Below are 26,894 nucleotides of genomic sequence, written 5' to 3'. Positions count from 1 at the left end.
TCTGATACAGCCTGTCTCCTCTCATAAACACACCCCTATTTCTAGATAAAACCTCTTGGCTTACAAAAACAAAAATGTGTTTCTAAGCAAATTAATTGTATAAACACAAGCCCCAGAAAATGATTAAACTACTTAAGAGATGAACAAGTCTTTAAGCTTTGGAGAAGTACCCCTTCTATAAAAAAAAGTCATGATTATCACAGATGTCTTATCTATTCATTAAAAGCAGGTCCCTTAAGGACCTTTGTTAGACAATGTTTTGTTGACCCAATTCTAATTGCTCTGTGCATTTGGGAAAAACAAAATTACATTTATTTTAAAATATTCTGCAATCCAAACCCCAGAATAACAATTTTATTGAGTTGGTTTTGACATGATAGCCTCAACTTTTATTGAGAGACTAGAGGCCTGGTGCATGAATTCATGCACAGGTGGGGTCTGGCTGGCCTGCCCTGATGGGGGCTGATCAGGGCCATGTCGGCATCAGGGAGGGGCTGTGGGAGGTTGGCGGGCCCCACCCCTGATGGAGGGAGGGCCAATCTGGGGAGGGGCTGGTAGGGGGGGTGCAGGAGGTTGGCCGTCTGGCTCTGCCCTTGATCAGGCCATTTGGTCAGCCGCAGTGGGCATCATAGCGACCAGTCGTTCCAGTCATTCTGGTCATTCCAATGTTCTGGTCACTGGCTTTTTATATATAGAGATGCTGTAAGAAACATCTTATTACTTATTGTCAGGATTTTTTCATAGAGATGATACATTTATTTTATAATTAATTGATGACAAAAATATTGTTCCCTGATGGGTGTATATCAAGCTTTGTTGTGGACAGTGAAAGGTATATAGCCAGCATGTTTTTACTATGATATTTTTTTCACTATTCTTAGGGGAAATAATTTGGCAATTCCAATTTGATGTGCTCATGTCACTATCTTCTAATGTTGTAGACTGAACTTTTGTGACCCTCAATAGTTCATATATTGAAGCCCTAACCCCCAAGGTGGTTGCCTTTGGAGAACTTTCTTCTCTCTCTCTCTCTCTCTCTCTCTCTCTCTCTCTCTTTCTTTCTCTCTCTCCATTCTCTGCCCCCTGTACACAAAGAAGAGGCCATCTGAAGACACAGCAAGATGGTGGCTGTCTACCAGCTATAAGCTATGAGGAGAGTCCTCAGAATGAAACTTACCTTTCTGACACCTTGATACCCTAATCTTGGACTTCCAGCCTCCAAAACTGTGAGAAATAAATTTCTGCTGTTTAAGCTACTCAGTCTATAGTATTTTGTCATGGCAACCAACTCAAGCAGACTAATATACTATAGTACATTAAATCCACTCCAAGATGGACAATAACAAGCTAACTATTAGAATGTGAAGATTTTGTTTTTATTTTTAGATTATTGTCTTACTATTTAACTTTAAATCCACTTTTCTACCTCATTCACCTCAATGACTAGCAAGCTATCTGAATTAGGCAAATAAACTTTGAAGTTTATTTCTTTCAAGTATATAAATTCTTCAGGGTTGGAAGAGAGATTAATAATCATCCAGTAAAAAACATTTCATTTTATAAATGAGAAAACTCAAGTCCAGAGAGTTCATTGGTCACAGGACCAAAACCAAACCCGATATCCTTGAACGCTCAGGGATTATTGATTAGTGTTGATTATTTCTTGATGCCAATATAGAGCACCAGCTCCAAGTTCTTCATTGCCTACAAGCTAACTGGTTAGAATCCAGCTGTATTCAAAGCCATTTTGTAGAACTTGTTTGATGTGGAAGCTAACCACAATGTAATTACACTGCAATTTATATATTAAAAGACATAGGAAGATAGATGGACCTAAGTTTAAAGTTAGCACCGTCCCGTAATAACAGAGTGACCAGGACAGGTGTTATGAAGTTCAGTTTCTTACCTGTAATAGAGAGGAAGCAATACCTGTGTCATGAGCTGCTTGTGGAAATTTAGTAGATCATTCATTGAAAGCACTCAGCATCATTTTTGGAGTGCTCAATAGAAGTTGGCAGTCTGGACCACGTATCTTCTTTTCCCATACAATCAACTACTTGTTAGAGGTAAGCTTTTACTTGAGTTCCCAGCTGGTCATCACTGTGGTTTGGTAGGGCATCACTTGAAGTAAAAGAAGAACAGAGAATGTAAGATGGACCTCCCAACGACTGCAACAGGTGAGAGTGGGCAGTCAGGGAGCAGGAAGGAGGGGAATTAAAAGTCAGATTGGGAAGCCTCTGTATGAGATGAACTCATATGCTATCTGAAGGTCAATAGCTTCCATGGAAAAAGAACAGGAGCAAGGAAATAAAATTCTCTTAAATAATGGGGCTCCAGTTGTGATTTATGAGGGAGATCCAACTGAGGATTATTTGATCAGCTGACTGCACAGTGCCTTGGACCTTTGATGAGGAGGTTTCATAAAACATTGCGATTCACACCTGCAGGGGGACAGAAGGTAAAAGGAAAGCATGCGAATCAATGTTGCCTTTTTATCAATTTATGAAAATTCAAGTTGTGTGAAATTAAACATTCTCAGATTTGGTCTAAAGCAAATAAGTGTTTCTGGAGGTGAGTTACAATTTCCCAGGAGAGAAAGTCACTCTTGAGTTATTGTTTTCATTTTCTAGAATGATGTTTTATTTTTTAATTTAAATTTTAATCAAAGTACTATGTACCAATGTAAAAAAAATCAAATAGTTCAAAAGTTATTTATCAAAGAAGAATCAGGCTCCTCCTTCTGATCCCCATTCCTAACCACAGGGACCACAACTTTTAACTCAGCCTGTTTTTGTTTCTCTTCCAGATAATGTGCCTCTAACAACATCTCCTAATTTATCAGCTATAAAACACACACATATATATATATATATATATATATATATATATATATATATATTATACTGACTTGCTAATATAAAAAAGGAAGAAATATCAGTCACGTACTCTTTCTCTCCCCTTCCCTTCAGGCTCACTGTATTTATTTCACATAGAATACAATAGAACCTCCTTCGATCCCTATTTTTTTATATTTACAATTTGTATTTGTTTTCTTATGGCTAGGCTTATAATTTTAAGTAATATATTTAAAACTCTGTTTCTTCTTGCATCAATGTTAGCAGATGCCTGACTTCATATCATCAAAGCTGAGCCTTTCAGCAATGACAGCCTTTTCTCTAGCTCCTTTCCACCTCTCCCCCCACCATCCAAACTTCATAAGCTATAACATCATTTTTATTTGAGCAAGATTAAAAATATAATCATATTCAAAATGAAGACTTCTTATGTTTTTTGGCAGATGAATTCTAAAACTTGAAAACAAAGCAAAACAAAATCATTGGCCTTATTGTGACTAAGTACAACTTTCAGTCTTCAGAGCCCATTTCCATCTTGGGAATCACGCCACTCAGGAGGAAAGTTTCCTAGCATGTAGATTTAAAATATTTATCTTTCCTTTTTGGAACACTCTATTAATGGCTCAGAAGTGTTTAATTTTGCTTTATATTTGGATCCTGAGTTTCTTCCCCCAACTTGGAGTTCCTCTCTCCCTCCTTCCCTCCCTCCCTCCCTCCCTCTCTCCCTCCTTCCTCCTTCTTTCTCCCTCTCTCCCTTTCCCTTTTTCTTGTTGCTAAAACAATAATATGTCTTTACCACATCCTCAGAATTATCCCATGGGTCAATGATCCCATCTATTGAGCATCCAGTTTATTTATTGGAAACATACTTTTTGGATCCTCTCAAATTCCTTTTTCAATCTCAGCCAGTTGCATCCTAACCTCTATCTTGGAACTTCTCTCATTTCTACTCTACAGGGACAAGTGTAGGTGGGAATGTTAAATGGCATATCTGTCCTGGGGACAAATACATGTACAATTAAGTTATTTTGTGTCTGTTCCTCTCACTGCTGACCTCTGTTCTTCCAGGCCTCTAGTCTAGAGTCTGTCCTGGGTTAGGCTAAGAAGACCAGCCTCTTCACCACTTGATCCCCTTTTTAGTGTATTCTGGGTGGTGCTTTTTCTGTTTTATCCATCTGTGTACTTTTTTTCTGATTTTCGTCCTTTTGCAATGTGTTGAAATATCTCAACCACTAAAGAGAGCATCCCGTTCCCACACCCCTTCCCTTAATTTTGAGTGGGCATTCTTTTTATTTATTTATTTATTTTTGATTCCTGTAGGGTCTAACGGGCAGAGTTGGTGGTGATCATCTTATTTCCTTGGCAGAGAGAAAGGAGAAGCCAAGACAGTGACAGGTGTTGAATAAAGGTGAATGAGCTCGGCAGGTGAGGAGCTGGTTGGGTCTTGCTTGATTCATTGATTCTGAATGCTGCCAAACCAAAGTCCAAGTGCCTGATGTTTAGAAGAACCAAAACACAAAACAACAGAGTTTGGAATAAGGGAAGTTTTATTGGTTGAGAAGATGCCAACTGAGCAGATTGGAGACCTAATAGTGCCTCAGAGCCAAGGGCTTTTAAGGGGTCAAGGGGAACAAGAATGAGAAAGTGCTTGTGGGGAAAATTTTCATTGGAGAGCCTTGGAGCTTGGCCATTTATGGTAAAGAGGCATCGACACCGGATCTTCCTGGACTTTATTCTCTTGGGTTCTGACAGAGTTCTGGTATTCAACTTCCAGTTATGTCCTGCTCTTTGGGTTCCATGTGGGGGTTGGGGAGACTTTGGTTCGATGTGTATTTGGAGCCCAAAGTTCTCTCCTCTGCTTATGCCCCAGATGCATGACTCTTGGTCTTGGTCTGTTGTCTCTGAAAAGAAACTCAGTATCTTGTTAAACAGGGTAGGGCCGTTTTGAGCTGGTTCTGCAGCTACATGAACTCCTCTTGCTGTTTCTGGCTTGTCTACAGCCCTCCACTGGCCATTTTTCTAGTCACTTGTTCATGAAATAGATGGAATATGAAGTGATCAGAAGTTGGGGAATCGCTCTTGCCATGGTTGTTATTATTTTGCTCTATTTTCAAAGTTAGCATTCCACTGATGATGAGAAGCTGGTGATTAATAAAAATCATGCCTGCCTCCTGTAAGTACAGTTAAACATTTGTATTAATTTAAATAGTCACTAGAGACACTTGAAAAAGTTGGCCATTTTGTTGCTTTGCATGACAATGAGTAGTGTATGGTTTATAAACTGTTTCTCAACAACAAATATAATTGTGTATGAAAGTGAACTTTTCTACAACAGGAAAGGAAGAGGTGGCAGGTGGGCCAGGGCTGCTTTTCTGTGCAGAATCCTAACGATTAAAGCAGAGATTCACCTGCGATGGTGACACCAAAAGACCCATGAAGATGTATGTGGTGAGAAAGCAGGCATCTTGGTGGCAGTTGTGTGATCCCTTAGATGGGCACGTTGGAAAAATATGAACAAGTCACGATAGAGTAGGAAGTTCCAAGTTCCTGGAGTCACTGACCGTGTTTTCCCCTTGTGTACCTCCCTGCCTCTCCTGTGCTTACTATTCCATGTTGAGTACACAAGCGGGGGCATCTTACAGTGAACAGATTCCAGGCCTTGGTTTCTAGATCTTTCTTAGCTGTCTTCATTCGTTGTTTTATCTTGGGAAACTCATTGAAATTCTCTGTGCTTCAGGTCCCTCATCTGTGAAACAGGGAATGAGGATGAAATAATGAGGGGAAAATAATGGCCATTAGAAACAGTAACTAGTGCTCAAGTGTATTGTTAGGATGGGGAAATAAAAAGAAAAGAAAAAGCATGGTCTGTAATTTAAAGAAAAAATCATTCAAAAAAGATTCCACATCTCCATTTTTAAGTTTCCTAGAGTGATTTTCTAATGACCTTTGGCCTGTCTTTCTCAGCCAAGAACATGAGATGCCTGGGTCCAGTTGGCTTTAGGCACTGGATTTGAACTTGCTCTCTAGAGGCCTCTTCTAAAGGCATCAGCTTCAGAATGTCTTTGTATCTTTAAGGCAATGGGGTTACATAGTTTTTACCTCTTAGTATCTCTCTCACACGTAGCTGTGAGTAGCATAAGATTGATGGGGTATGTGAGGGGCCAAATGTAAGGAGGCTCTCACAGAGTTGTACACTAGTCCAAGCCCGATATCCATCAACGAGGATACCCCAATTCCCCTCCTTCTCAGCACACAAAGATTTTTGTTCTTGTCATTTGTTGTAAGCTTCTTGTGGAAGGATCTTTGCACAGATATGCTCAGGATACTAATGTCTAACCTTTATGAAGCCTTATCTATTTATTCAACTTTTTAGGCAACTTAAAAATGAATTCTGGCATGGCTGGTGTGGCTCAGTGGTTGAGCGTTGAACTATGAACCAGGAGGTCGTGGTTCAATTCCCAGTCAGAGCACATGCCTGGTTATAGGGAGCATGCAGGAGGCAGCCAGTCCATAATTCCCTCTCATCATTGATGTTTCTATCTCTCCCTCTCCCTCTCCCTCTCCCTCTGCCTCTCCCTCTCCCTCTCCCTCTCCCTCTCCCTCTCCCTCTCCCCCTCCCTGAAAGCAATAAAAACATATTTTAAAAAACCACATGAATTCTAGGTTCAGCACTAAGTTGTGAGGACTTCGGGTGAGTTGCTTAATTCTTCTGTGCTCGGCTGCTTCACCTATAAAATGGGGATATCAGCAGTGAGGCTTACCTGAGTAAATGCATGGGAAGTGCTTAGAATGGTGCCTGACACTCGCAAACACTCAGAACTCTTAGCTGCCTTTACTAAAATCTAACCATGTTTTCTTTTTAATAGAACTAGGTTTCCAACCCTGATGTTTAGGATTCCTGGATCCTATAAAGTCGTACACCTCAGAGTCATGAAGGAGCCGACGTTTATTGTCCATATACTTTGTGACAGGCGGTATCTTGAAATTTTGCCTGTGCCAACCTGTCTCCTTTTCCCAAGAGTTAAGGCTGATGCTTCTTAGGACAAGCTCAGGTTTTGAGAGTTAACCAAACTTTCCAGATCTCAGTTTTATAAAACTAGAGTCACAGAAGGGCAAGGAACTATCCAAGGTCATGAGTGCTTGCCCATGTATTTGGTTTTGTTGGTCTGACAAATTTCCTCAGTCACATTTTGGAAAATAAATCTATTGAAAGAGATTGAAGGAGCAAGAAGCCTGGTTGGTTGGCAGAATGTGGGGGAATATTTCCCATTTTCACCAATAATTGACGTCCCCTTTGGAGACTTCTACAGTCCAGGATGGATGGCCTGTCTTTCCTACAGGACCTAGGCAAGGTCTCCAGCCTATATGAAAATCAGACATTTGTGTGCACAACTGTGTGTGTGTGTGTGTGTGTGTGTGTGTGTGTGTGAGAGAGAGAGAGAGAGAGAGAGAGCGATATGAGTCATTAAAGAAGTGGCTCAGCTAAATAAAGGATCTCATTATGTGTGCTATTTTTATTCCTCAAATGTCTGCCTTCCTCCCCCCCCTTGAGGTTCCTACTGAAATCTGACAATCAGGGTTGAACTTCACTGTCAGCTTCCATTAGGCAAATCAAGCAGGAAAAAAGGGAGTGTGAGTCTGGCCTTGGCAGGGAGCTGATTCAGCAGTGATAATCTGCTTGAGCTGGTGGGGGCCAGCTACCAAAATGTTTAATTAGTCAGCGGAGGTGCTGTCTCTGCCCCTGCCCCCTTCCCCTTTCCTTCATCCACCAGCCTCTGAGACAAGTCTCTTCCTGCCTTCTCCGCCTCTGATTCCTGGGAAAGAAACAACACATACAGCCTGCTGGCCCCCAGCACAGGCTGCCCCTGTCAAGGGCATTTCCTCTGAGGCAGACTGATGAGCTTCCATCCTTCCATCTCTTGGCTCACTCACTGGGAGCAAGACTCGGCCCCTCCTGGGAAAACCAAGCTGCAATGGGGCCAAAGCCACAGGGATGTCTTTCCCAGAGGACTAAAGAGCACCCATCTCCCTCCGTGATCCAGTCTCCATCTTTCCTCCTTCATTAGATAGTCACTCACTCAAAAACAAAATTACCACGTCAGTCGTGTGTGAAGCATTCAGAGCAGAGGTCTCTTCCCCCCGGGAGTGCAGGATCTACCAGTAGAAGCAGATGTTGAATGTAAAGAGGGGAGAGGAACACGAAGCAGGTGGTTGTGGTCTAGAAAAATTAATTGGGGCAAATGGACAGCTGAAGTACAAGCTGGGAAATAACATGTGCAATAAGGTTAAGAGCTCTGGCAGCTCTGAGAGTTGGGAGGAGGATGACCCACTTCTAGAAAAGAGCACTTGAAGACGTGTCCTTGGAACTGGGTGTTAAAGGTTGAGTGAGATATAATCAGGCAGAGAGGAGGAGCTGCTGATCTCTCATGGTATCCTCTCAGAGCTTCTCGCTCTCCATCTTGGAGGTCACTAAAGTTCTCCAGCTACAGCAGCTCCCCTGAGCTTGGTCCCACCTCCTTGCCTGAGCTACTCCTGCCTCTTCAACTGCTCCAGTGCCACAGGCAGACAGTGCCAATGTGCTCCTTCCCCTCTTCTCATCCTCACCAGTGCGAGGTCACCAGAGGACTTCACTATGGAGGCTGAGCTGAGGTCACTCCCATTTGCCTCTTGCAGCTTCTCCATACCACGTACTCACACTGGAGTTGGGGATGGTCCTCCGCAGAGCTGTGTGGCACATCGCTGTTTCGTCCTCTGCAGCATATGGCTTTGCTCACTCAGTGTCTCACAGCATCCTGAGAGGCCTGGAGTTTTACAGTCTCTCTTTAAGATTTGGGATCAATTCCCTTAAGATGAGATTCAAAAATGATAAATTCGACACCAGTCTGAAAATGCTTCTGCCTTGCTACCCACCAACCATCATCTTAGGTCTGTGTCCCACACCTTGTACGGACCTTTATTAGGTGCTCTATGGGAAGAGGTTGGGGAAGGCGATCTGATCCCCAATTGATTCGAGACTCTCAGTCTTGGGTGATCACTGTCCCAAGGACTCTTATCTTTCCCTATCTGCAAAGCTTATAAAATATTCAGGCAATTAGTGCTTGGTGGATAGTTGCTTGGTCAGCCACTACCAGTTCTCATGATAAGCCCAGCTCAGGGCTTCTATCTCTGATGTGTGTGTGTGTGTGTGTGTGTGTGTATCTAACTGAGCTGGGGATTGACTAGGACTCATCAGGGACCCAATCAGAGGCTGGATTCTCTCATTTTTCGTATGCCTTCTGTGAAACACACACACACACACACACACACACACACACAACAATAACAACAACAAAAAGGCTGCTGCTTCTTCCTCATGGCAATTTTCAACTTTTCAAAGACAACAATATTTTCTTCCCAGTCCTATCTCATCAATCTCAGATTTTCCACTTTCTGCTGGTTGAAGTTGTGTGCCAATGGACACAGATGATAAAGTGAGGCACCCAGGCACCTCCTGATCTCTCAGGTCTCTTCCCTCCCCACCATGCTGCTACTTATTCTCTGGGGGTTCAATGCCTTTCTCCAAACAACTGGGAATACTAACCTAGCTCTCCATGTCTTATGATATATCCTTGAGAATTAGTGATATGAGATGAGATTACGAGTTAAAAAAATAAAGCTCTAACAAGCATGAGATATTAGTGCTATTATTCAAAAGTCAACACTCTTTGGGGTGAAGGTGGATATGCCATTATTTAGGGAACCTGGAGGGTGGTCCTACAGGATTTTGACCTTGAATTACTATTGTCACTAACAATGCAGAGGAAAGAGCAGACTTGGATAGAATCTTAACTACGCTCCCAACTAGCTGCTAGCCTCCAGTTCCCTGCCTGTCAACTGGGGACAAGTGGCTCCTTCTGCAGTGCACTCATGAGAGGCTTCAAGAAGAATGACATGTGAACATGCCCAGCACAGAGCAGTTGAGCGAATGTTTCATTGGAGAATGACCTCGGTTCTCAGCAACCCAATGATGAAGGGGAGGGAGAGAACAAAACCCCAAAGAAAGCCCTGTCTGTATTTCCAGAATAATCACCCAACTTAGGCACTAATCAGACCAGCCAGGCTCTGCTGTGGTCTTTCATCTCATACAAAAGTCTGTGACCCAGGAGATCATTATCACCTGTAGCTCATCAAAGTCAATTCCGCATTCGTGGGCAAATAGGACAGATCACAATGAGTGGCCCTTGGAGGAGGATGCCCAGAAGCGGACAATACAGATGAGGTGGTGGAAGTGGGTCACACATCTGCCAGGCTGCCTCAGCCACCCAAGCCTGTGCGGAGTGGGACATGGCCATTTTCTTTCTCTGCAGGAATCCGGATTCTGGCTGCCCTAGGCAGGCGAGCAGAGGGAGTCAGAGGGGTGGGATGGGCCTCCACACAGCAGTGTGCTAGCAAGAGCCGGGGACATTTTTACCCTGCCAGCCCATTAGCTGCTCTTGCTATACAAAGTGAGTGTGAATTACTGGGGCCCGCTGAGCCTTTGATTTCCCTCAGCTGCCATCCCAGCAGCCACTTTTTTGAAAATTAAGTGCACGTTTCATCTGCTTGCAGAGGAAAGAAGTGTTCCGTGTTTGCCTGTTGCTTGGCCACCAGCGGTCCATCGCTGCTCTCCTTCCTCCCAGTTCCAAAGTAGCACTTTCCAAGGACACACGCTCCTCCTTAGGAGCTGACAGGCATCCTGGGGTCTGGAAGGCTTCCCACTAGAGATGCCGCCACTTCTTTCGCGAGACAGGACTCAGGTGGAAGCAAGCAGGGAGGGAAAATGTTGTTTGTCTATTTCACTTGTCTGGGTCATTATTCTTCCTTCCCTCCTTCCCTCTCTCCTTCCTCCTTTCCCCTCTCTTTTTTTCTGTCCTTCCCACCTTACTTGTTTGGTGGGAATTAAAAGAACAACAACAACTATTTTTTTTCCTCTCTGCCAACACAGGGAACTTTCTAAAGCTGCTGGACCTAAACGTGCATATGAATCACCTGGGGGGTCTTGAGATGAAATGCAGGTTCTGACTCAGTGTGTCTGGGGTCGGACTTCAGATTCTCTAGTTCAGTGGTTCTCAATCTTGGCTGCACATTAGAATCACCTGGGAATCTTTTTAAAATCCTGACTTCTGGGCCTCATCCTCCGGAAATTCTGTTTCTTTGTTACTAATGTTGTGGCCTCACCCCATAACAAAGAAACAGAATTTCCGGAGGATGAGGCCCAGAAGTCAGGATTTTAAAAAGATTCCCAGGTGATTCTAATGTGCAGCCAAGGTTGAGAACCACTGGTCTAACCACTGACATGTCATCTCATCTGCCCTTGCAAAAACCAAGGTGGCTCCCTATTGCCTATAGAATAAAATCTGGGCTCTAGAAATCATGCAAGGCCTTTCAGCTTCTGGTCATTCATTCATTCATTCATGCATGCATGGAAGCATTCAGTTAGTCAAGCCAGAGTGCTAATATTCCTTTCGGCGGCATCCCCTACCACTCCCAACCGAGGACTCCATGTCCTGCCCAGCACTGCCTCCCAAACATCATGACTTCTGCCCCTGGGTCTTGGCCTTGAGCTCTGTTCTCCTTTTCAAATTACTTCTCACCCTTCGAGGTGATTTTTAAGTGTTGGCTCTGCCAGAAGTTTTCCCTGAGTCCTCCAAACATTTCTTCAAGTCTCTCATGGCATCATGCACACAATCCTGACACAGCACTTGCCACCTTGTAGGGCAATTTTGGTGTTTTGTGTCTACAACCTCCATTTAACTGGGATTTTCTTAAGAGCGGGGCTGGCATTTTTCTTTCTTTTTATCTGCCCCAGCACTGGGTCAGACAGAGTCATATGCTCAATAAACAAACAAACATTAGGAAAGGTTAAGTACAACTCTCTCCTTTTGTCTTCTCTGGAAGTACACATACCTAAAGTGAAAAAAACCCAGGAGAACAAAAATGAGTAGGTTGTTCTGAGAGTTAATTTTATAAAATCAACTTTTATTTTTGAAGAGGTCTAGATTTACAGCCAAGTTATTAAAAAGTATAGAGAGTTCCCATATATTTCATACCCAGTTTCCCTATAGCTAACATTTACATTAGTACGGTACATTTATCACAATTAATGAACCAATATTGCTCTATTTTATTATTAACTAAATTTCATGCTGTGCTTGGATTTCCTTAGTGTTTACCTAATGCCCCTTTCTGTTTCAGGATCCCATTGTAATAACTAATCTTGATAGCATGTAATTGATGATTGACATCTAGAAATCATGGGATAAGTGTGCATGTGTGAGGCCATCCCTGTGGTTTTGCCGGTACACAGAGATCATATGATGAGCCTTCCAACCACAAACTCCAACATCTGTGTTTTGCTTCCTGCCCAATAGATATCCCACATCACAACTCCCAGCCGTTATAGGAATAAAGAGTCTTGCCTACACCTTCCCCTCAGTCCTCTTGCCTCCTGTCTGACCTGCTGCTTCCCTGCATGGCCCTGCATGACATGGCATGCCCCCTCCTCTTGGGCACTGTAAGTAATAGACTCTTCTTTCTAAGCAGTCATCGCCATGTCTGTCAATGTACCATACCTGATTAAAACAAATTCCAGGTTCATTTCAAAAACAGTTGGCACACTGAGCTGGGTGGTTCAGTGGCAGACACTGAGGACATGCCTCTGAACTGCTCCTGGCTCACTAACTCAATTCAGAAAATGGCTTGCTCTGCCTAGATAGGCACCACAGCCCAGTGACACACTTGCACTTTAGTCACTGCTGCTTCTGCTGCTTTTGCTGCATCTGCTGAAGTCTACCTTGATTTGCCACCCTCAATTGCTGTGGGATCTGAAGGGAGAAATCCCAGGACCCCTGCACAGCTTAGTGTAGCTGTAGGCTGGACAGCTGTCTCCAGTTGGCACCTCTATGGAGCTTAAGATGTGCCTAATGTCTGGGCACAGGACCCTGGGGATGCCTAGGGTGATTGGTTAACTAACAAGGCAAAGGGTCCGCTCAAGGCAGGAGGACAGGATTCTTCAAGATGTTAGAGGCGGGTCTCATTCACAATTTGAGCAGCACCTGGAAGGCCAGGGTCTCCCCAGGGGATAGCTGTAGGCTGGGCATTGTGTCCTCACTGTTTCAGAATTAGCACCATTTCCCCTTACATTCCTTCACTAAGGCTGTTTCACGTATTTATAATTTCATTTGATCTTTTTCATCACATATTCCAATACCACTACACACCTATTAGCATGGCAAAATCCAAAATAATAACAACACCAAGGGCCGGGGAGGATGTGGAACAAAAGGAACTGTCATTCATTCCTTGTGAGAATCATTATGAATAAAGCTTCTATAAAAATTCACGGTCAGGCTTTTGTGTGGACATAAGTTTTCAACTCCTTTGGATATTTACCAAGAAGCTTGATTGCTGCATCATGAGGTAAGAGTCTGTTTAGTTTTTTAAGAAACTACTGAACTGTCTTCCAAAGTGGCTACTTCATTTTGCCTTGTTAGCTAACCAATTCCCCTAGGCATCCCCAGGGTCCTGTGCCCAGGCATTAGGCACATCTTAAGCTCCATAGAGGTGCCAACTGGAGACAGCTGTCCAGCCTACAGCTACACTAAGCTGTGCAGGGGTCCTGGGATTTCTCCCTTCAGATCCCACAGCAATTGAGGGTGGCAAATCAAGGTAGACTTCAGCAGATGAAGCAATTACAGTATCCTTCACTCGGTGAATGGATAAAGTCTGGTACATCTAGACAATAGAATATTATTCTGCAATAAGAAGAAATAAGCTACCAAACCATAAAAAGACATGGAGGAAATGTAAATGCATACCAGTAAGTGAAAGAAGCCAGTGGGAATAGTCTATATGCTGTATGATTATAACTCTATCACATTCTTAAAAATAGAGAACTATGGAGACAGTAAAAAGAGCAGTAGTTGTCAGGGGGTGAGAAGGCAGAGAGGGGTGAACAGGTGGAACCCAGAGGATTTTCAGGGCAGTGACTATGCTCTATGATTCTATAATGGTGGATACATGACCTCTGTACTTTTGTCCAAACCCATAGAATGTGCAGCACCGAGAAGGAACCCCAATGTAAACTATGGATTTGGGGTGATTGTGATGTGTTCATCTGTGGGGAAGCACGGGACTTAGTTACAATGTCTGTAGGGAGGATTCTCTGAAAGGTCGGGGGCCTCTGAGGGGGCCTTGCCGAAGGCGGCAGCCCCTACCTTGACTTTTCCCAACAAGACCGATCCCCCGGGGTGTTTAACTAGAATCTCTCTGTTGAGTCTTTAAAGACACGACCTTGTAGAAGCATATACTTTCTCAAGGATGCTTACCTAATAGTTAATTTTAGCTCAAGCTATTATGACAATAAAAACCAAAGGAGGCAGGCGAACAGGGCTACTTGCCGGCGATAGCCAAGTAGTGCCTTAGCCCTCTCTTTCACAGAAACGTGTGTTAGAGTAACCTGTTCATCCATTGCTCAGGGTCTGCCAGTCAGCCCCGGCATTCGTCCACTGGTTTATCAAATGTAACAAATGCGCCACGCTGGTGGGAGAGGTTGTTAAGGGGATAGGTGTGCATGTGTGGGGCCAGAAGGTATATGGAAAAATCTCTGAACTATACTCTTATTTTGCTTTGAATCTAAAACTTCTCTAAAAAATAGTCTTAAAAAAATAACCAACCCACTGCATTTAAACTCTCCAGCAATACACCCTGATCCATATATTTGCGGTGTGCTTGACTCATCTCACAGGAACAGGGTGTCCCACTTCACCTCGTCCCTGGAAGGATTTTTCCTGCTGCTTTGTGGTAATTTTCAAGCCTTTTCTAGGAGTTTCCCTGGAGTATATTCCATGTACCTGGTGCTGGTGTGGGTGAAGATATATACATATTTTTATTTATCAATTCAAACATGCCCCATTTGTTTAAGCTGTGCTGACTGTCCTGTGGCCTCTGAGAATGTGTGTAATTCTCAGAGGCAATGTTTAAACTGAATCAAACTGAAAAATTTTAAGTAGCAACTTACAGATCTAATAACCAAGGTAGACTACACTGTACTGAGATGTTGCAAATCTATTATTCTAAGTACTAGTGTCTGCTGCCCTGACACAATTTTCCCTAGAGCCGAAAGCATTTGAAACATTAAATCTCTGCCAGCAAGCACATATAAATTCCCAAACTGGTTTGTTGGATTTTTTTCATGAGTCATATGACATGCTAGAAATACTCTATGAGGAGAAGGCCATGAATGGGGGGAGCCTATGAAGCCAGATTGTGTGAATCACAAGATCTGGGGTTTGGGAGAGGTTCAGCCTGATGTGGGACAGCCACGTTTGTGGGGTGGGAGAGTCGAATGCAAGTGTAGGCATAAGAAGTTGGGCAGGGTTATCAGGGTCTTCTTAGAAGTGCCTACCATAGCGCAGAAACATCTTGTTGGATCACGTTGGAAACAGCCACAATATCTGGGCTGTATCAGAAGTGATGTCCAGTCCTGGGGCTTTGGGTATGTGGAACTATGTGGGCTATGTCTAATCTACTATGAAACTATTATAAGTATTACTATGTTGAGCCATTATATTATTTTCTGTTCTAGAATGTCTATGTGGTTATTTTTATAGATTCCAATTCTCTGTTGAAATTCTTCATACTGTAATCTATTTTCTTAAATATATTAATCAGAGTGGTTTCAAAGTCTTTGCCTTAATATCTGTCTCATCTATAGCTCTGTTTCTTTCTTCTGTTTTATTTTACTTTTTCCTTTGGGCTTTCGGTCACTAGCAGTGGTGTGTTGATAAATGTTTACTAAGTGGCTTTCTGAAAAAAATTCATTGATTGTGTTTTCCAATTTGTATGGTATAAATCCTCTATTATGCCAAATTTCCAGCTACCAACATGGTGTCGCTTTACACAAGTTGGAAAGAGAAGTGCAGAGTGACTGCTGGGAGCTGGTGCAAGCTGGCTGTGGCATACCACAGTCAACATGGCACTACGCTTCAGAGTCCAATTTACCATTGGTGGCAATTCAACTACATTGGACCCCCTCCATCCACGAAAGGCCAAGAGATCCTCCTTATAGGGGTGTATATCTAGACCAGTTGTGAGGATTATTTGTTTATTTTTTCCATGGAGCTCCCATTAGTCCTCTATCTGAAGGCTTACAAATGACTGATCCACAGATACTAGATCTCATACAACATAGCATCCAGCCAGGGGCCTACTTCATAGTGAAGAAGATTTGGGTATGGACGTATTGTCTGCCGTTGTCATATGATATATTACACCATCGATAAAGAAATGGCCTCACAGAAAGCTGAAATAACCTTCTAAGTGCACATCTGAAGTATAATCTAGGAGACAATCCCCTGCAAGGATAGAGTAGCATCCTTCAAGAGTACCATACACATTAAATCAGAGACCTTTATATGATACTGTGCCCCAAGTAGAAAGACTATATGGGTCTTGGAACAAAGGGTGGAGACAGGTTTGTCTCTACTTGTCATCACAACCAGTGACCCACTGGTAGGCTTTGTATTTCCTGTTTCTGAAATTCTGGGCTCTTCAGGCTGTTCCCCCAAAATGACATACTTACCAGAGGACACAGTAAGGGTCCCACTGAACCTACACATGTTACCAAGGTACTTTGGACTTCTTGTGTCCAGGAATCAGCAGATAGAAAGAGGACTCACTAACTTGGTACAAAACCTATCTCATGTAGATAGTTGTTGGTACTCAACCTTGCATTGAAGATCAAAGAGCATTGAGGGGAGTGTGGTAACTATGGAGGGACAGATAGGTCCTGTCTCAAGGACATGGAGGCTGCTCAGGCTCATGTTTTTTGTGTTGGTCTCAGTATTTGGAGCCCTTCCATTTTTTCCAAAGAATCCATAAATCTGTAGATTGGCATATGTCCTCTATTTTTCAAAGTTGCCTACTGAACTTGAGTCTGGCATCCACACTGTATAGCTGAATGAAATATAGTGAAACTCTGTCTCCTAGAGGAAAACACATTTTGTTATGGTGCAGACCCGGCTCCCTGGGAAGCAAACACTGAGCTAGATGGTGTGAGAAGTTTATTAGAGAGTGCTCTCCGAAAGAAGAAAGGAGGAAGTGCCAGTAGAAGAAGGTGGAGTGGGGAAAGAAGCAACATTGGGCAGAGGGAGACATTGAATGGTGATGCACTCTGAACAGAAGCCCCAGCCAATATCACGGGGAGTCCTCAAATTAAAATAACCCTCAGAGCTGTCCCAAGTTGGGGTGAGAAGACCCAGCCATCACCACCGCATTTACCTGTCATTGGATGTAGGTTCTTCCAGGAAGGTGTGTAGTCTGTGGGTAAGTGGCTCTCTGCTGCTAAGACCATCCCCGAAGGGAGCTAAGAGCTGATGACTGCCTGCTGGCAGCGCTCCCAGCAGCGACGTCACAAGTCCTTTACTCCCATATTATAACATCCAGTATCGATCAGGAGCTCAGAGGGGACCTGAGAAAGACAAGGGTCACCTTTCTCTTTGGATTCAAGAGGGAGAGTGTTGTATTTAGTTAGAAGCACTGATTATTAGGAAGTATCCAGGATGCTATCTGTGGGAGCCATGATGATCTTTACAACCTTGTTGAAATAGAATGTCACTCCTCTCCCAAGAGTGGAGACTTGAACACCAGTTTGACATAGCCACTCTGGAGAATATTTGCAGAGCTACCACACACAGAATATTGATGACCTCATCAACCAACTTGTTGTTTTGGTTTTTTTTTACAAATAAAAACACTTGGGCTCGGAGAAGTTGGATGAATTGCCTGACATCATACATGGCTAACCCCTGGTAGGCTAAGAACCAGAAACAAAATTCCTCACTAAATCCAGGGCCCTCATACTCTTTGCACCATTAAGTCCCTGCTCCTCTGTCCCATCGACCATTTCAGCCTTGCAACTGCGACTCACACAGATACTGGTGAGTCATACACTGCACACCTCCTAATGAGCGTGAACCAATTAAAGTATTATATTGAAGTAATATATGGGATGTGTCAAGGCAAAAATGAGAATTTCGATTTGCATAGAGCACTATTGATTAGCATGCTGTATCACTGCTCTGAATACCATTCAGGATGGCATTCAAGGGACTCTGAGATGAGGGGGAGGTAGATGCACGGAGCACAGAACATCTCTATTTGTGAGCCAACTAAAACATATCGCCAACCCCAGCTGCCTCCGTCACCCCTCCCCATTCCCCCAGCACTACAACACTGACAGATCTAAATATGAAGAAGAAAAATGTCTCCGGCAGGCTGTTATTTTGCTGCCTGGGTTGTGTCAGGGAAGTGTAAATATAATCACATTTTATCCGCCAATCTGAAATGGATTTCAGAGGAAGGGATCACAATGTTAGGAGAAATCTTTTTCGTGGTAGCATGGCTTGATTGAAAATAACTCCCTTGTTACCATCAGTAATGTGTTCAAGGGAGAAAAAAGCAGTGCGGTTCATGACAGAATTACTAGGCAATTCAATCAAAACCCCTTTGCAGGTTATAAGGGGAACAGGTAGGCCCAAGATTTGCCTCAAGAGCATGGAGATTGTGCTGAAAACCTTCATTTAAACATCTGCATCTCCACTTGGTGACAGTGGGTACCATTGGGAAACACTGGCCTCTCCCAATGCAGCCTTTACCCTTTCAGGAGAGCCTTTTAATTCTAGAGCAGGATGAATGACACTTCTTGTCCCCCCTGGCTTCTAAACACACTGCTTTATAGCCTAATTATTACTTTGCTTTTACTTTTTTTATTAAACAAATACATATACAATTGCCAATCAGATCTATTCAACAGGATAGTCAGTATGAGTTGAAATAATTAAATCTCAAAAAAGAGGTATCTGATATTTAATTGGACTATGGAGACTTAATGTGTGTGTGTGTGTGTGTGTGTGTGTGTGTGTGTGTATACACAAATATATGCATATATTCATTCAACTTTTAAAATATTTAAAATCAATCCTCATTCTCCACCAGTATAGCCTTTAGAGCATAACAACTGCCCCCAGAGAACAAGCAACCCTCTAAGGATGATAAAATGCATGGAGGGCCATTCAGATTGTCCTGTGGCAGCCAGCAACCTGAGATCAAGCAGTCTGTTTCAAACTGTTCACTGTTGTCATAGCACATGTAATGTTGCTTGAATACGAGCAGGGGAAAGCAGCAAAGATCACCTTAGGTGTCTGCCAATAATGTGACTTGACATTTTAAGCCAGTCTCCTATTACTTTTGCTCTTTTCACTGAGAAATATCCACATGACACCTCCTCAAAATTGTCAAGGCACAAAGGGAGCCCTAACCCCCTGCTCTGGTATTAAAAGAGAAGGAAAGCCAGAAGTATTCACACACAGTTGCATTCTTGGATGAAATTACTGATCTAAATTTAGAACTAGGCCAGGCTTTGCGGCCTGCCCTTCGTTTGAGGTCTAGCGCATGAAAGACCTTGTGTTGGGGATTTTCAGGCTCACTTGGAAGGGGGCATTTAACCCAGTTTGCTCTCCAGTGACTGCATCGGCGCTGACTCTGCGGTGGCAAGGGAACCACGCTGCCTGTCCTGTGGTTTCTTTGCACTTTGAGGGAGATTCTATTTGATGTCAGTGGGAGCTCTATTTCCAAAAAGAAGCCAGGACACCAGAAGCTGCATAGAGAAATGGAGAGCCAGGGTCTCTCTTTCAGAAAATCTCTCCCCTGGTTCGTGAGCCAGTAACACCTCTGTGCTGAGGGCAGCTCCCATTGCATCGCTTGGAGAGTGCTGAGTGGAATGTTGTTATCTCACGATGAAAGAATTAGAGTGGGGACATTCAGCTTGTATATTTTAAGGCAGAACCTCTTTTGGTGGTGAACAATTAGTAAAGTCATCACTTGAGGCCGTGTTAATTTGTCTATTATCTCAGCTACTACTCTAATGAAAAGGAACATTTCCTTTAAGCACACAAAGCCATGGCTGTCCATCAGTAAAAGAGAATGAATTTGAATTCGAAACATCTTCTTTCTAACCTGAACCATACCCTCGGTTAGCACAGCTTCTATTTTTCTTGTAAATGCCCATAATCAAGGCCCAGGTAGGACTTAATTAACAAATTATTGTCTTTGACAATACCATTGGGAAACACTGGCCTCTCCCAATGCAGCCGTTGAATCTCTTCACTGGGCCAGGCCTTTACCCTTTCAGGAGAGCCTTTTAGTTCTAGAGCAGGATGAAGGGCACTTCTTGTCCCCCCTGGGTTGACAATGTTATCATCAGCAGAACTCCAGCATTTTCAGGTTTTTTTCTGCTGTGGCAAGTTGTATCAATTAGCTTTTGCTGGATAAAAAACTTGCCCCTTTATTTTATTTTATTTTTTTGACAATTGGGCCCACCCAATTTTTAACTTTGGACCCCACTCAAATGGTCCAGTATAATCTTCTTGTCTCAAGGTCAACTTATTAGAAAACATAATTTCATTGGCAACCTTAATTCCCCGCTTTGTCATGTAATGGAACATATTTAGAGGTTCTGGGGATTGGAATGTGGACATCATTAAAGGGCCGTTATTCTGTCTACCTCATCTGGCCTACTTAAGATCACACTGGAATGTTGGGTATCAAATTCATAAATGATGTTCTTCATACAATTTCAATATTTTTTCTGGGAATGAAGAACAAGATGATTTATAAATATCTAGCGGCCATCTCCCTCTTCCAGCAGCTAAAGTTCACTCACATCTGAATTTTGAAAGGTCGGGGCCTACATGAGTCAAGACTGAATTTTTTTTCTATTGAAATCACCATTTGGCCCTAAATGTTAATATAGCTTAAGGGAAGTTTACATTGAACTTTGGAAACAAGTCAGAGAATCATGCAAATTGAAGTAGGGTTTTAGGAGGGGATAGCAAGCTGTATTGGAAGGAAGGAAGGAAGGAAGGAAGGAAGGAAGGAAGGAAGGAAGGAAGGAAGGAAAGAAGGAAGGAAGGAAGGAAGGAAGGAAGGGGGAAGGAAGGGAAGGGAAGGGAAGGGAAGGGAAGGGAAGGGAAGAGAAGGGAAGGGAAAGGAAGGGAAGGGAAATTAATATATATTGAACACCTACTCTGTTCCACACAGTGGGACAAGCCTATATATTTTTTCATTCAACAAATATCTATTGAACTCCTTTTTTATTAATAGCACGTGTCAGAGTCTAGGTTCTGGGGATATAACCCTCCCTAAAGAAGGTAAACAGAATTCTTGTCCATAAATGTAGCAGACAATCTAGGCAAAAAAACAAATACACAAACAAATAATGTCATATGGTGACAAATGCCAAAAGCATATTAAGGAGGGCAGGAGGAAAGTGAGCGATGGAAGACAGATGGCATTGCATTACTGTCTCCATGGCTCTGCAGGGTCAGTGTGCCAAACAGAAAGATGTGCAATTCTGGCAATGACACCGTCTAGTGTCACATGGTATTTCCATGTAAAAAGTCCTACACACACTACTTCTCTTGCCCCTACTGCCAGCCCACAGACACATTAGGATGGCCTCAAAAACAAGAGAGCTTTGCCTCACATGTGCTTCCATCTCCAGTGAGCTTATGGGAGCCCACCTCTCTGGTCTTCTCATGTAACCTGAGGTCACTTTTACCTGCAGGGTCAGAGGTATGCAAATAAAGGGGCTCAAGATCTTAAATTACTCTCTGCTCATCCATTCTGTTTGCATCTCCAGACTTCCCAAATTGATTAAAACCATGTGAGGAGCCAGTTTGAAGAATTCAACAGTATCAAACAACCCACTCTTTGGAAAGAAGGCAGGAAACGAGTCTTTACAAAAGAGTACAGGATAGTTGAAGGTCATTCCAAAGGGAGAAGTTGAACCATCTGTCATGGCCTGACTCCTCCATCGAGGGAAAGGATAATGAGCAGCCACAGTTGCACAGAGGAAAAGACTACTGGGCTTCTCTGCTGCTTCTCTGCCTCTCTATAGCCTTCTTTTCCTGGTGCTCTGCAGCCCAGGTGTAATGGATAGTAACGCTGTTCCTTCTTCTCCACTCCTCTCCTATCCACAACCTTTGCCATGTGAGCTTGCAGTCCCTCCCTCTCCACCAGGAGTAAAGTGTATTTCTGGCCTCATTGATAGTCCACTTTTTCATTGCAAGAGCATTAGCCATAGTGATTTTAGCATACATATACACAGGCTTGAAGACTTTTCTTCTTGTATTTCTACCATTGCCATGAGAGCATCTCTGAATAGCCTGCTGGTCCAATGTGGATGAGAGGTAGGGGCCAGCAGGAGCAATTCCACACGTTGGAGCCAAGAGGAACCAGACTGAGTACAGTTGACCCCCAACCAAGTCCAGTCACATAAAAGAGAATAAATGTTTGTTGCTTTAAGCCACTGAGTTTTGAGATGGTTTCTTACACAGCATTATTGTTGCAATTAGCTGACTGATACACAGGGGAGCAGAGTTTCCCCCAGCACAAATCTTGGTAGCAATAACAAATATTCAAATAAGATCCTTGAAGCTATCAGAGGGAGTTTTTTTTTTTTTTAGAGCAGCAGCTGAGCATGGGACCAAGCCAGGCCTGAAACATCAGCATGGGACCAAGCCAGGCCTGAAACATCAACTAGAAAACCCAGAGCTGATTCACGTGGTGACTCCAAAGATCAGGAATCACACTTCCTCTAAAGCCAGCACTCTGCTCTGCATTTGACCCCTGCTGGACTGAGTTATTTTGGATCTGTTCTTGTGACTCTGGGGCTTAAAATAGTCACTGCTGAGCCATCTGTCTTGGGATCCATCTCACTTCTGAAACGTAGAGCAGCTGTGGCTGAATTGAAAGCAGCTCCTGTTAAGAAAGTGAACAATCTCTCGGCTTTTCTCCATCTCTGAGTGTGCCCTGGAGAGAAAATAAAATAGAGGGCATTTGGCTGCCAAAGAAGGATAAGAGCTTCAGAAGGGAAACCGGGAGATGCTGGGCAGATAGAAAATGAGAACAGGGAGGGCTGCCAGAGGGCCTGGAAAGGAGCCAGGTCACATGAAGTTCAGACAAGGATGCTGCCAGCTGGAGGTGCAGGAGTAAGGAGAACAGTGCAGACCATGGCTCTGGGACAGCAGAGCAGCAAGGTGTGGTGGAAAGGCCGCTGAGTCGGGTCAGAGTTCCCGAACCGAAGACTCAGCTCCATCATCAAACCTGTCACAGCCTAAGTTTTTGCACCCTTAAATAGGGTTAATGTTACCTAGCTCAGGTTGTGCTGGTCAATCAGAATAATGCAGATAAGGACTAAATAAACTTATAGACCCCAGCAAAATGGAGCCAATCATGCCCAGGCCTAGATGGTCATTTCAATAGGACGGAAACAGGGTCTGTCTTTTGTGCTGTCGTATAGTGCATTTCCAGGACTTAGCTGGAAAATACATGCACAAACACATGTACACACACACACGTGTGCACACACTCCACAATTTAATTACTAATTACTAAAGGCCATTAATATGTATACTAAGAACATTACTCAAATTCTTGGCAAAGTAAGAAATAGCTGTTGTCTTTACCCAGAAGCCTTCTGGAAGTAGCATTCTAATACAGAATTGTTAGCAATAGTTGACCTGCCTGCCTGACAATCACATCAGAGCAATGAGAGCTTCTGCCATTCTGAACAGGAGTCCAGCCCCCGAGGAAAAGTTACCTGCTGGTGTGGAGCTGATAGGAACCTACGGAGAGGTTTGTGATCATGAAGACGGGGTAGGTCTCTGAGAAAGCGCCTGTCTTCCATCTCCCTCTTCCTAAGGGCCTGTCTTAGCTGTTTGCAAGCATTTCCAGTATTGACAGCTGTTGACAGGGGCACTGAAATTGGACACGCCCTTAAAACTTGTATGATCTTTGCAAAGTTGATTAATCTTTTTGCTCTATTGTAAAATGAGTATTAATAGCATACTTCAAAAGGTTGTTTAAAACAGGGGTGGGTAAACTACAGCCTGTAGGCCAAGACCTGCCAACTGTCTGAATGAAGTCTTATTGGCCCAGAGCCAGGCTCGTTTGCTTACATATTGTCTAGCTGCGACAGAGCTACTGAAACCTAAAAAGAGTTACTGTCTGGCCCTTTATAGAAACAGTGTTCTAACTCCTGGTTTAAGGACTAAATGAAGTCACAAACAGAAAACATTTAATACAGAATCATGGCAAACAGAAAACCTTTAATACAGTCATAAAATGTTGTTGGTATAATGGGAATACATAGAAATGGCCGCTTTGGGTTTTTAAAGAGAAAGGCTGTTGACAAAAACAAGTTGAGGGAAGGTACGTGGACCACAGGCTCAACAAGAGTCAACAGAGGCGCCAGAGGAGTCCATGGAAACCCAGCCACGTTGACACAACCTGGTGTCCATGGCAGAGGCCCAGGAAGAGAGGAACGTGGAAAAGCTTGTGAGACTCCAGGAGAGAGAGAGAGAGAGAGAGAGAGAGAGAGAAAGACCAAGGCAAAAAGGACACAAAATCATGACACAGTCTGGTCTGGAGATGGCCATTGGTAGGTGTTCTAGTGAGTTTATTTAGAGAGAGCTCTTGGCAGAGAAGCAGTTAACTCATTCTGTAAGGATCCTCTTGGGGACTGAGAGGGAGAAAATGTGCCCTCCCAGCTGGAAAGCTTGTGCATGCGTGAGGTGCTTGAGCGCCCCTGCAAACTGCAGGCTCCACCACAATGCCGCCAGTACCTTTCACCGGCCACTCTCCTTAACACTCACGTGTAATTTTATCTCTTTCAGTCCACAGCAATTTATCTTTTTAATACCCTCTGTTAGTCAAGCTGTGCTTTGCCCACTCAGGTGTTTCCAATGTTGCCTTAAAAATTTCAGTGGCTCATTCAACAAAGCTTTCAACAGGAAAAAGGAAACCAGAAGTAGGAGAGTGTATAAGTCGGCTGGCTGCCAGGCCAAGGGGAGTGGAACGGTGGAAAAGGAACTTTCAAAACTCTTTCTTCAAATAAAAGAAAAGGAAAAATATGACCATGCGAGCATTCTGAAATGTACTGGATATTCAGTTTTCTCAATGCAATTGCACTCAACGCTACCCGTTTTATACTTCCTGGACATCAAGTGATTTGAGGATTGACTGTCCAACGCAAAGCCACTGCATCCTATCCAAGAATTATGTCATTACTTTGTGACGATGATATCTTAGCAGAGAACTTCCAGAGCCACTGTGTTATTATAAAAATAGACTTAAAAGAACAACTATCATCCATCGACGGCCTGCTGTGTGCCAAGAATCGTGCAAAAGGTCTTCACCCACATCGCTTCATTTAATCCTCTGAAGAAGCCTTCAAGGTTGTAGAGACTGTGCAGAGAATCAGCACGATCAGGCGATATGTCATAGGGCCGGTGGCCGAGTCAAAATGTGAACCAAGTCTATCGGATTCTAATCTCACTATCCTTTCAAGTTCACAGAGCCACTTTGTGAAAGACACTGCCCAGAGTTGCCCAGAACACGGCAGGGGCAGGTGGAAACACATGCCTCATGGAATGGAGTGGAGGTCTCTAGGAAGCAGGGAATTCTGGGGCATGTGCTACACCCACCCTGCAGTTCAAACAGCAGCCCCCAAAAATGAGTCAAACCACACCCTGCTTATCAGTAAATCCAGACATTGTCACTACATTTTCAATCAATGCCATTGACCTGTTTTTCAACTGACGTCAAATCTTCTCCCAGATGAGACTGTGGGTTGACATTGTTTCATGCGCTGGCTCTGGGTGAGGGGTTTTTCTTTAAAGAAAAACCAGAAGCACATTTTCATTTTCCTCTATTTAACAGAGACTCTTAAAGACAATCTGCCCTTTAATGATGCTTTCCACTCAATAAGATTTAATAGTTTATGTATTTTTAACCTGCTTTCCCAGCCAAATTTACAGCACAAAGTAAACAACCCGATGATGCTGTGTAGTCACATTAAAATTTTGTGTGCACAGTGAACCAAAGTAAAACTCCAGCTGAACATGACCTTTGCCCGGCTCGGCTTGTGTGCTTTCTGCCTGAGTCCTGGAGCCTCCTGGGAACGTCTGATACAGGTGTAATTGGGTTCCCCCCGGGGAGCCTGTGCGGGAATAGTCCAGGCATTCACCACAGGAAGAGGAGCATCTCCACAAGGAGTCGGAGTCCTGAATGTCACCTCCTTCTTAGGATGCTCTCGTTCCAACTGTGGCTGAAACCATGACCCTCTCCCTTGAGGTCATCCCCATTCACCCGCCGCCTTCTTTTCCAGACTCGAGTCCGAGTGTGAACTCCAGTCTCCTCCTTCAGTTTCTCCTTTTCATGTATCATAGAGAACAACATGGACTTTGTAAAAGGCAATTCAGAAAGCACAGTCATAACGTATAGGTCTCTGCTGTCTTCTCCCTCCCGGTTCCTCTCATACAGTAAGTCCTCACTTAACATTGTCAATAGGCTCTGCAACTTAAAGCTAAACAAAACCAATTTATCAAAATCTAATTGTTATAAACAGGAGTGAAGTCCTTACGGCATCTCATCAATAGTCTAAGGTAATGAACAAAATGGCATTATTCAAGGGCCTGCTATAACATGTTGGCAGACCCATCGATTGTGATCATGTGACAACTTCATTCCGTCTTTCACTGTCCCCTTTAAACTTGATTTCATGAGGTTAATTTTACTCTCTGTGAGGTTCTCCTCACTGTGAAGTCCTTGCTTCCTCTTCTCACTCTTAGACAACAGAACGCCTAGAACTTACCTAAAATCACAGGCACAGGTCGACCCGGAAAGGAGAATGCTCACACCACTATTTAAAGGGAGACTCTGGACTTGGCTGGAAGCCTGCGGCAAGAAAGGAGGCAGAATTATCAGTCTTCTCATTTCTCTTCCTGTTGCTTCTCCTCCTTATCCACCTCCACCCTCTGCCAGGTCCCTGCCACCCCCACAGCTTCCCTCTAGGGGCGGATACATGGAGGAGGAAGGGACAGGAAAGGTGTTTCTTAAATTAGCCCTGGCTTTTTGTTCTCTGAGGATGTTCAAATGTTTAAAGTTGTTGCTTTTTCT

Source organism: Myotis yumanensis, unplaced genomic scaffold, assembly GCF_028538775.1.
Source record: "Myotis yumanensis isolate MYYU_CA2020_CCGP unplaced genomic scaffold, mMyoYum1.0.hap1 SCAF_4, whole genome shotgun sequence".
Lineage (NCBI taxonomy): Eukaryota > Metazoa > Chordata > Mammalia > Chiroptera > Vespertilionidae > Myotis > Myotis yumanensis.
This window is presented reverse-complemented; position numbering follows the sequence as displayed.